Source organism: Trichechus manatus, unplaced genomic scaffold (genome assembly GCF_000243295.1).
Source record: "Trichechus manatus latirostris isolate Lorelei unplaced genomic scaffold, TriManLat1.0 scaffold00175, whole genome shotgun sequence".
NCBI lineage: Eukaryota > Metazoa > Chordata > Mammalia > Sirenia > Trichechidae > Trichechus > Trichechus manatus.
Genome location: NW_004444111.1, coordinates 1,889,672 through 1,902,355, shown reverse-complemented (window position 1 = coordinate 1,902,355; position 12,684 = coordinate 1,889,672). Strand labels below are relative to the sequence as shown.

The window sequence follows — 12,684 nt, the reverse complement described above, 5'->3', positions numbered from 1 at the left end:
AAGGGTGCATGGGACCATCCTGTATATTTCTTCACAACTTCCTGTGAATCTATAATTATTTCAAAATAAAAAGTTTAAAATAAATAAATAAGGTCATAATGGGAAAAAACGATGACTAGAAAATCCTCATACTTTTGGAAATTAATAAATACTCTATAAATAACCTGTGGGTAAAATAATACATCATAACGGAACTTAGAAATTATTTTGAACAATGATCATGAACATAAACATGTCACAACATTTGAGATACAACTAGAGCAGTAATTAGATGAAATGTAGTCTTCTTTGAGAAAGTGACAACTGACTGTAATGAAATGAGAGAATGTTCCATAAAAAGATCTTAGGGAAGAGTTTTCCAGGCAGGGTGAAGAAAGATGCAGAGGTCCTAAAGCAGAAATGACCTTAGAGTTGCCCAGAAACACAGAGACGAGTGGGGCTCAATTAGTTGGAAGAGGTGGAGAGCAGTCAGGGTGAAAAGTTGTTCAATAAATACATTCTGAAATGCTTAATGTAATAAGTAACCAGGGAAATTAAACTCACACATGAATGGGATTCCATTTTACATCCATCAGGCCAGGAAAAATTAAAAGTTACATTACGTCAAGTTTCGCCAATGATGTGGGGTAAATGGCTACTCTTGAAAATGGATGACATGAATGTAAATTCATACAGCTCATCAATGGTGTAATTTAGAGGTATCTTAGCAAATTTAAAATCCACATATCCTTAGATTTTGGCAATTCTGTTTCTAAGTATCTATCTGTTTTAATCACTTCCTATTCACCGCATTGGTGAAGGAAGGATTCCCATCCTAGCTTGTGGGATGGCTTAACACACGACACCCAACACTGCACGGATGATATCCACAGCAATTTCTTAATTACATTTACAGCCCAGGGGAGGAGGACATTGCACACCACTGAGGGCCACATGGGGATTGCACTAGGAACACCGTGAACAACCACGGGCTATGGGAAGTAACCTTTGTAGTATCAAGAAGGTGGGGTGCTCCCTGGTGCCCAAGGAAGAAAGTGATTGGGTTAGATAATTCTGCAGGCTGGCAGGGAACTGAAACCCGATACTCTGGGGATAATTGGAAACTGCCTGTCCCCCTTGTTAAGGAGGTTTTTTTGTCTAGGGGTTCTTATTCGTGGTAACAGAGCAAGGAATTCATGGTTAGGCCATTCAGGGCCTTCCGACTACACCAGATGTAAAGGCAGCACATAATATTGCACCTTAATTTTAGGTCCTATACTATCTTATAGAAATACTCTTGCATGGAAAGATGTATGTATAAATAATTATTGTAGCATTATTTATAATAACAAATCTTGGATAAAAACTCACATGTCTATCAATAAGAAAATTATTAAATAAATTACAATACTATGTATATTATAAAGAGTTTAAAACGGGGAGAAGTATACCTACATAATTTTTTTGGGAGGTGAACGTTTTTCAAGACGTTTTGCTAAGCAAAAAAAAAAAAAGGCAGAAATTTTAGTATAATATGTGTCATAGTAAACATATTACACATATATGCATATATAAGTGAATGCATGGAAAAGTTTTATGAACGGATACACATCATATTTTTAACAATGGCTACCACCACATGAATTTGACTGCCAGGATGCGTATGCTAGATTAAAGGTGACTTTCACTTTTTACTCCATTTACTTCTGTATTTCTCTAATTTTTAACAGAGGGCATATATGAGTGGCCACAACCAAAAAGTAAATGTATAAATAAATGATTAAAATATGTTAAAAAATTTTTCATAAGGACTTCACAATCTAAAGCTCATAAATGGTTATTAATTCTAGAGCCAGTTCCAATGCAAGAGCATAAATTAATAACAATGACAACAAGTCTGTAGTAGCATGTCAGCTGACATTCACCCAAAGCACTCTATCATCCTGAGCCTGATCTCTCTAGTCTGGAACCCACAGGCTGTCCCCATCACCGTGGTAGGCTAACTTGTTAACTTGCTAATAGGGTAAAATCTCAAATCTTTCACAATTCTTGACAGAGAGTCATTTGATAAGTTTTCATGAATTTTGCAAGCCAGTTAACATCATGTTTGTAACCTGAAATGGGTTAATGGTGAGCGTATTTACACCATAGAAATCAGCAGACGCCACAAATCATTTTTTTGTTTGTTTTGTTTTTGTTGTTAAACATTTATCGGTACATAATTGCCAGAGAAAGATTCCTGAATCGTAGGACATGAGATGCATCATAAGGTAGAACATAAGACTACTGAAGGAGAGGACGAGAGAACGGCAGACATGATGGTTGGTTTGGGCAAGGTTATCAAAGTTGGAATGGGTTCCACTCAAAAGAACAATGAACAGATAATTTGGTTCTAGAAACAGGTTATCAGGAGGAATAGACAGTGATAAGGATGGAGTGGTAGATAGGAAAACACATTAATCTCAGGCTAAAAAAGTTCAGACATCAATAATTTCAAACCTTCTTATATTTTCTTAAGCTCTCTATTCCCAACTTTCCCCTCACTCTGAAATACATCAACTCCCACTTCAGAGAGGAAATAGAAGGAATCAGACTTAAATTATCTAGTTCACCATCACCAACCCCATAAATGAAAGATATCTGTATCCTTCCATGCCTCCTTCTGCTCTGCCAATACAGGGCATCCCTCTCTGGTCTGTTAGAGAAGGGTACGTCAAGATACTTGGGCAAGAGAAGTTACAACAAAGGAATAATAATATTAAAAACAAGCATACACTACTGATTCTATTTATTGAATGGAATCCTGCAATGTGGTTTTTATTATGTCCATTTTATAGATGAGGAAACTGAGGCACAGAAAAATTAAATAACCGGCCCAAGAACATAACACTAGAGTAAGAAAGATAGGGTTCAAACACACATATCTGCCTAAGCCCTAAGTTTCTGCTCTTTCCACTACAAAATACTGTCTTTTATGGAAGCATTGGATGATATGGGTTGAATTGTATCTTGACTCCCTATACCTGTGTATGGAATCCTACAGGTAGTTCCCAGTTTATGACAGGGTTTCATTTCAATGACTCCATCGTAAGTCGGTTCTGATGTAAGTCGAATACCCCCTTTTTTTTAAAATTATTGCCTTTTATTATCAGTATCTTTATAAACTCGATCTTTGAACATCTGTGAGTCAACATCTGAGAATGATAAATCGGCAGCTTACAAGCTGTAACACTGTATGTAATACATATTACTAATGATAAGACATACAAAAAAAACAAAGTGTGTAAGTACGGTTCCTCATAATTCAAATATATTCTAAGTGGGGAACTACATGTATTTGGAAAAGGGGTTTCTTTGTTATGTTAATGAGGTCATATCAGTGTAGGGTATGTCCTAAACCTAATCACTTTTGAGTAATATAAGGAGCAGAAGAGACACAGGGAAGCAAGCACAAACTGGGGAATACAGAAGTACATGTGAGGATCGCCAAGGAAGCGAGGCATGCCAGGGATATAGAGACTGACACAAGATCTTCCCCCAGAGACAACAGAGAGAGAGCATTCCCTTATAGCCAGTGCCCTGAATTCAGACTTCTAGCTTCCTAAACTGTGAGAAAATAAATTTCTGTTCTTTAAAGCCACTCACTTATGGTACTTGTGTTACAGCAGCACTACAAAACTAATACGTAAGGTGTGATAGCACAAACAACTCTACAGAACTGTAACTACATTTGGGTCACCCATTACCCAAATCCACAAATAATATCAAAAGCCAATAGTCAGACAACTTAGAAAAATGACCCCCATCACCTACAAAAATTAAAGCCTTAAAGGCAATAATGGTAAGTACCATATACTCATCTAAAACATAATTAGCTGTCTGTATTTATAGATTTTATCTTTGTAAGATGCTGTTTCCTTCTATCTGTGTTATTTTTAATGGCTCTGTTATGATCTCTCATACTAGATACTTTCCTATTCTTTTATATTATCATGACTATATTAAGCAACTGTAGTCTATTTTAAATCATTTCATTAGCAAATGATGCAAACACACTGATAGTCTTGCAGTAATTATGAAAATCGTATTTGTTTACTTATACGGTTTTGTCATCTAGTTGAACTGTTTTACTTTATCCTAATCTAAATGTGGAGCCCTGGTGTCACAGCGATTAAGAGCTCGGCTGCTAGCCAAAAGGCTGGTAGTTTGAATCCACCAGTCGCTCCTTGGAAACACTATGGGGAAGTTCTACTCTGCCCTACAGGGATGCTAAGAGTTGGAATTGACTCGATGGCAATGGGTTTTTTTAAATCTAAATGTGCCCAATAAAAGTTAGAAGTCCACCTTCCTACCACAAAAGATGGTTAAAAAAATTGTCTGACAATGAGAAACGCTCTGTTAACTTTTGGATTATTAAAAAAATAATTACTTATTTTTCCCACTCTTCAGTCCATGGTTCAAACAAAAATTATGTCGAATATACTATTTATATAGCTCAAAGAAAGTCGTTCCTTCTAAACCCTTACAGCAGCTTAAACATTCCAATAAAAAGCATACAGTACAAACTCAAAACATCATGCAAAGCAGTGGATGGGAATCAGTCAGAGTCAGATTAAGTCAGAAATCGGTGATTTGCATCTTGACTGAAGCACGAGAATGATTACCTACAACTGAGACGAACAGCCTGAAAGGTCTAAACCAAGTAGCCAATTACAAGCAGTCCCCAGGTTACAAACAAGACCCGTTCCTGTGTCTTTAAGTCGAATTTGTAGGTAAGTAAGAAAAGGTGCATACGATTCTTACTGAGCCTTATTTTAGTGCAAGAGAGCCCTGGTTGCACAGTGGTTAAAGCACTCAGCTGCTAACTGAAATGTCAGCGGTTAGAACCCACAAGCCACTTGGAAGGAAAAAGATGTGGCAGGCTGCCTCTGTAAAGATTAACGACGTTGGAACCCCTATGAGGCAGTTCTACTCTGTCCTATAGAGTTGCTATGAATTGGAATCAACTCCACAGCAGTGGGTTTTTCAGTCAGTGCAAGAAAAGTCTCAAAGCCTTTTCACTGATTTAAAAGCTCCATGTACAGCAAGTGAAGGTGATTGCGATGAAAAATTTGTTGCAAGTAGGGGATGGTTCAATCATTTCAAAGCGAGAGCAAATTTACATAACCTTAAAGGGCAAGTGCGAGTTGTAGGAAGGTAGCTGGTAGCCTGTGGACTTCCCGTATATTGGTTTGACTATAGTTGTAGTAAGGAGCCCTGGTGGAGCAGTGATGGCAATGCGATGGCAATGGGTTTTTCTGTAGTTGCAGATGAGACAATTTCAGCTTAAGCACAAAAAAAAAGAAAGACTAAAAAAACTACAATATAAAAGGAGATATTTATGAGAAAGATATTGGTTAATTAATGGGAAATATCAGCAATCTAAGAAGCTCTGGTGGCGCAAGTAGTTAAGCACTCGACTGCTAACCCATAGGTCAGGGGCTCAAATCCACAAGCTCCTCCACAAGAGAAAGATGTGGCAGTCTGCTTCCACAAACATTTATAGCCTTGGAAACCCTACAGTTTTACTCTGTTGTATAGGGTCACTATGAGTTGGAATCAACTCCAGGGCAATGGGTTTGGGTATCAGTGATCTCTCAAAAAAAAAAAAAGCAGGTATACAGTATCTCAAATACCATCAGCATTCTCTCTGCCTCTGGCTTCAGACTCTATTTTCATACTAATTTTAGTTTTCTTTCTACAGCTTGACTTTATACATGTTTCAGAAAACTTGGCTCCTGACATCACCTGAGTTTTATATTGCATAGCTTCAGCCACCAAGAAAAAAAGATAGTGAGATACTCTTTCCTGGATGTGATTCCAGTTATCTCTGGGAGGATTTGATTTAGCCTTACTTGTGCCAGGTGTTTATATTTGACCCAATCATTTGTGGCTTGAGGTCAAGATACTCTTATTGTACTAGCTTGGGTCCACTCTCTATTACTGGCCACATTATGGCCAAAGGTGAGGTCACTGTCTACTGGTATTACTAGTCTAGTAAGGCTGCCCTCACAATAATGCTGGGGATGTTGGGTGGGGTAGAGAGTGGGAAGTATAATTCTAAGTTGACACTCCTAGAAGCTCTATTCCAAAAATGTCAGGCAAACTAACACATGGTAGGTCTACACCAAAAGAAAGAATATTCTGACTATCATGCAGAGGGTAATTTTGCTGTAACTGGAGCTTTTCAAGAGTGAACAAAGCTGTGTGGTGAGGCAGCAAGCAATATATCATGAGAAGTAGTTAAGGAGAAGCTACAAAATCATTTATTAAGTATGATATAGGAAACCAAAAAAAACCAAACCCATTGCCGTCGAATCAATTCCAACTCATAGCAACCCTACAGGACGGAGTAGAACTGCTCCATAGGGTTTCCAAGGACTGCTTGGTGGATTTGAACTGCTAACCTTTTGGTTACCAGCGGAACTCTTAACCACTATGCCATCAAAGTTTCCATGATATAGAAAGGATCCATGAAATATGTGAGAGACTAAACTGAACTACTTTCTAAAATCCATTTCCATTTTAGTACTCCATAATATTTATTTCTTTTCAGCCATTCATTCATTCATTTACTCATTAATTTAGCAATTTTTAGTTTTTATCTTGCGTATGTCACTGTGCTACTTGTTTAGGGCACAAAGATGAATAAGATGTAACCCATGCCCCCAATGTAGTCATCAATTTAATTATATATTTTTGGTAATACCAAGGAATTTTAATACAGGGCCTAGAACTTACACGTCTATGAGACAATAAAAACACTCTTGCCACCCCTTGCCTCTTTAATGCACCTTATATATTCTAGCCACAACGGTCATCAAAATAAGCCATACATTTCCATTCTGTTATTTCTTTGCACATTCTTTGCCTTTTCTTAATGTAAAATCTCCTTTTACTTCTAATCCTAAAACAAATTTACTTACTCCTTCTCCTGTACTTTCTTATGAGTTCATTAGTGTACTGTTCTTCTTACATTGCCTCTTAATTAATTGTGTGCATGTGTATTTTTCCCACTGAATTATGAGATCTGAGAGGGCAAGGATTTTAAAGCAATAGGTTGCTAATCCAAAGGACCTGCGGTTCAAACCCACCAGCTGTTCCCCAGCAGAAAGATGTGGCAGTCTGCTTCCGTAAAGATTTGAGCCTTGGAAACCCTATGGGGCAGTTCTACTTTGTCCTATGGGGTTTCTATGAGTTGGGATCAACTCGACGGCAATGGGTTTGGTCTTTATCTTTGTATAATCAAAGCCCAACAGAGTAAGTGGCCAAAAAATTTTTCAATTGTAGTAAATAAGATAAGACTTGGAACATTGGGAAAATTCATGATGTAGAAAATCAAAGTTTGAGCTATGTTTTACAAAACAAAGTAAACTAATCTACATTTACATATATTAATAATGAGCTTTAAAGATTTGTTAACAAAGTAAGGTAGCACAACACTTCCTTAAACATTGAAAACATTCATGTTTATAGTAAGGTGTAGGTCAATATTCCAATTACATAGTTTGGAGAAAATGTTCAGATTTTCATCACTGAATTATCATGTCCCTTTCCTGACAGCCAATTTTTAAATTATTTCTAGAAACAATGAAGAAAAATGTATGTCAAATAAAACACAAGCAATAAAAGCAGACAGTGAAACTGAACATACTTTTAACAAATATTGACTTTCATTTCTGCAGAAGTTCTGAACTTTTAAAAGACCTATTTTAGAAAATTATTAATACAACACAACATTAATAGATGAGAAAAATAAATCCTACCTTGAAAGTTGCTTTCACAAAGGGTATATTTTTTTCTAATCTGTTTCTTTTTTATTATAATTGTTGTGTGACAATTTGGAAGATATTGCAAAATAGTACAGAAAATCGTGAAAAGGCAAAGCATTCTGCAACATCTTTACACATCAATAATAATTTCTTTTATACATCTTTAAACTTTATTCCTATGATTCCTAATTTATTTTACTTTGATGAAATTCTATTGACTATATCATTTCTGTATTACAACCAATGGATTAGAGTTGCATTAGATTTTACATCTCACGGTTATACTAAACTGCCAACCACATCTTCAGAAGATTAAATGTCACCTTTCTCATATAAATCAAATTAGAAATGAGTCAGTTTTTACACGTATATTCATGAAGATGTCTCATATTGTATTCAGAATTTGTCTGAATAGAGATGAGCCTTTCACCTTTTGGTAGTTACTTGAGACTTAAAGAATGACAAGCAATTCAAATTAGTTTTCATGATGTTAAATTATTTCATAGGTCAATATCATGTATTAAATTATTTCACCTCTGAGTCTCATCAAACAATTTTACAGTGAGTGTACTGAGAAACGGTAACCCCACTGGTGTAGTGGTTAACAGCTATGAGGCACTCCTTGGAAACCCTATAGGGCAGTTTTACTCTGTCCTATAGGGTCACTATGAGTCAGAATAGATGACAATGGGTTTGTTTTTTTTTTTTTTGGTACTGAGAAATATTTAATTTGCTGACAAAACGTAAAGTTTTTAAATTATTCCTGTTCAATCACTAGTTTGTCTCAAATGCATAGTGACAAATTTTTATAGATTTACAGTTTCAAAATTCTTATCAAAACATAATTTGTTAATTAAAAAAATACTATGCCATTTTACTACCAGATAGCTCTTGCTCCTGAAGAAATGTGCCTTTTAATTTATTTTTTTTTAGAATGTCAACAAGTACTTACTGAGTACTTCTGCCTCTTTCTGCTAGATATTTTAGGAAATATAAGAAAATTATAAGAAATGACCCCTAACCTCCATGAAGTTTCTATTTATTTTGAGTTATTAGTAAATCATGAAATGTCTAGAGGAGTCATGACCCAAGAAAAACGAAAATGATAGCTTGCACTTAAGACATACCCTGTATTCATCTGCTCCTCACAGTGATGTATGAGGTAGGTACTATTATTGGCCCTATTTTAGAAAGGAGACTCTGAACCACTGAGAGGTTAAGCAACTTGCTGCGGTCCTGTGGCTGGCCACTGCAAACCCTGATTAAAGCCCTAGAGTTAGTCACCATGCTATGTTGTCGTTGTTGTTAGTTGCTGCCCAGTCTATTCCGACTCACACTGACTCCAGCAGTTAACCATTTGCACCACCCATGGACTCCTATAAATCGAAACCAAAACCAAACCCGTTGCAGACAAGTCGATTCTGACTCACAACGGCCCTACAGGACAGAGTAGAACTGCCCCACAGGGCCTCCAAGAAGGGATAGTGGACCTCCGACCTTTTTGGTTAGCAGCCGAGCTCACTCCTATACCCCCACTCAAATAGAGACCTGGAAAGTATTAAAGCCTGTGTTCCTAGTGTGAAACAAAAGTAAGACTTGAAACCTTTAATGTGCTATTGTTTGCAGTAATTCTTTAAAATGGGAATAAAATGTGTAGTGCTTCACAATAAGTTTTAAAAATGTAAGCCTGGTTTGAATGGACTCAGAGGAAATGGTTACAAAGCAGAGGATATGTTTGATACTGTAGAATTAGTATAAAAATTAAATAGATTAAAAGCCTAAATTTAAAAGATTTAAAAAAAACTAGAGAGAACTGTTTATATAACAGTAAGATGAGAGACGCCTTTTTGAGCTTAATATCAAAATGACAAAAAGAAAGTTTTAGAAATACGACTCCATAAAAATTTAAAGACATTCAACTATAGAAAGATCATTCAAATCAGGAAGAGACACTTCAAATGTGTGAAACAAGGAGTTTTTAGTTTAATATATAAATAAAAAAGTAGAAGAAAAACACAAAGAAATATATAACTAGAAAAGATGGACAAACAACTTAGAGCTGGCAAGTCATACACGTATGCATTCACTTCAACTTAACAGAGAAAGAGTTCAATGTTCAGTAATCAATAATAAAAGTTTTTTACAGAAATTATCATAATATAGCAAAGTAGAGGAAGAAAAATCTCATCATATAGAAATAGAAAGTAGAGACATGTAAACTACAGAATAATGACATATAAAGCAATAACATATTCATGTTGTGAATGGGTATATATCACTTGGCTCCTCTTGGGGAGAGTAAATACTACCAAAGATAATATTGGTTCATAAATTGAATTAACTTTAACCACTTCAGGTACACCTGCACTTACAAAGAATTCTCTGCCAAAAAGCTCAGCCTTTGATTTTTTTTAAAAAATAAAAAATGCTAGATCACCTTTGCTTGAATAAAATAAAAATAGGCTTCTGATAGCTTCTAAACCTAAACACAACGAACATGTTATGGAGCTTCACTCACTCTTAGACATCATTTTTTTTATATCAGTGTATATATATATATTTTTATTATGCTTTAAGTGCAAGTTTACAGTTCAAGTTAGTTTCCCATACAAAAATTTAGACACACATTGTTATGTGACCCTAGTTGTTCTCTCTATAATGTGACAGCACACTCCTTCTTTCCACCCTGGATTTCCTGTATCCATTCAACTAGCTCCTGACCCTTTTTGCCTTCTCATTTCATCTCTGGACAGGAGCTTCCCATTTAGTCTCATGTGTCTACTTGAGCTAAGAAGCACTCTCTTCACAAACATCATTTTATGTCCCACAGTCGAGTCTAATCTTTCTCTGAGGAGCTGGCTTCGGTAATGGTTTCAGTTCTGGGCTAACAGAGGGACAGGGGGCAATGTCTTCCAGGGTCCCTCCAGTCTCAGTCAGGCCATTAAGTCTGGTCTTTTTACTAGAAGTTGAGTTCTGCACCCCACTTTTCTACTGCTGCGTCAGGGACTCTCTGTTGTGTTCCCTGTCAGGGCGGTCACTGATGGTAGCCAGGCACCATCTAGTTCTTCTGGTCTCAGGCTGATGCAGTCTCTGGTTTATGTGGCCCTTTCTGTCTCTTGGGTTAATATTTTCCTAGCATCTTTAGTGTTCTTCATTTTCCTTTGCTCCAGATGGGTTGGAACAAATTGATGTATCTTAGATGGCCACTTACCAGCTTTTAAGACCCCAGAAGCCACTCACCAAAATGGGACACAGAGCATCTTCTGAATAAACTTTGTGATGCCAATTGACCTAGATGTCCCCCGAAACCATGGTCCCCAGATCCCCGCCCCTGCTACTCTGTCCGTCAAAGTATTTGGTTGTATTCAGGAAACTTCTTAGCTTTTGATTTAGTCCAGTTGTGCTGACTTTCCCTGTATTGTGTGCTGCCCTTCCCTTCACCTAAGATAATTCTTATCTACCATCTAGTTAGTGAATAAAAAATATGGAACACTTTAAGAATTTGTGTGTCATCCTTGCGCAGGAGCCATGCTAATCTTCTCTGTATCATTCCAATTTTAGTACATAAGCTGCCGAAGCAAGCACTGTATCAATGTACACTAGTTCATCAGCAATAAGTACAATATTAAATATAAAAAGCACTTTCATTAAATATTATTTTATAACTACTCTGAATCATATTTTGGGATTGTGACAGAGACAATATTACGTATTCATCACATCATTTCTTCTTCCTGGGCATGCAGGAAAACTGCATTTGCCAACTTTCCTTAAAGATAGGTTCGGAACTCTGTAACTGGACTTCTGGCCAACGAAATGTGGAGTACACCTTGTCCTTAAAAACAATCCATTTGATCCTTTAGCCCTCTCTTCCTTTCCATGACAACGTTGGAAGCCATGTTTTCCAGATGGTAGGGTTACAATGATAGAAGCTGGACCCCTGGGCCACCAGTTAGAAAAAACCTTTCAAGGAAAGCTGCTTTATCTGTATCACTGTGACATCAAAAAAGAGACTTTTGTTTTGTTAAGTCACTGTGATTTTGAAATTTTTACACAGCACTGCCTAACCTATTCTAATAGAGAGTTGCCCTATTAAATTGATTAACTGAACAAAAATATTGAGCAGTAACTTAAAAAACATAATTTTTTTAAAATGAAAAAGAGCAATAATAATGAAAATGACTCAAATGATGATTCACTAGCCTCAAAACCAAAATAATCAAGTTTACAGAAAGTGAAACATAAACCATACAAAATCATATTGGTGATTAAGTTTCAGTACAGCTTCAGCAATTTGCTTTCAGAATATTGTCATTTACCACGCTAATATATTTTTACTTTGGTTCATAAAGTGAAGGGTTATAATTTAGCAGCATGATACTCATTTTGCTTTTAAAAGAAGTTTGCTTTGAAAACATGTTTAAGATAAACAATCATTCTCAATGACTTCCGAAGAGTAGAGGTATCCTTTAATCCAAACAATTTCACTAGGTTCTCAAGACATTCAATTTCCATACTCTACTACTATATTGTTAAAGGTATAATCTTTAACTTGTATTTGAGGAAGCTCTATGCTGAAAGCTAAGAAAGCCCTTCTAAGTAGTAAGCATTTACACATTTCCTTGAGATATCTGAATGACAGATATTCTCAATTATGAATACGGTGATTTCTATAATTTAATTTTATATTTGAATTTAGCAACATGATTTTTCTGAGAAACAAGTTCATATAGCATTATTTCACATTTTATTATTTGCATAAACCAAAACCAAACTCACTGCCTTCAAGTCAATTCTGACTCATAACGACCCTATAGACAGAATAAAACTGCCTCACAGGGTTTCCAAGGCTGTAAATCTTTACATAAGCAGATTGCCACTTCTTTCTCCTGCA

At 36.2% G+C, this 12,684-nt stretch overlaps 1 non-coding gene across 1 annotated transcript; it reads right to left on the bottom strand.

The window, feature by feature from the left end:
- Positions 1-11,268: 11,268 nt before the first annotated feature.
- LOC111822414 (U6 spliceosomal RNA) lies at positions 11,269-11,375 on the bottom strand. Its single transcript, XR_002825686.1, has one exon. It is a non-coding gene; the product is annotated as a U6 spliceosomal RNA (small nuclear RNA).
- Positions 11,376-12,684: the final 1,309 nt, after the last annotated feature.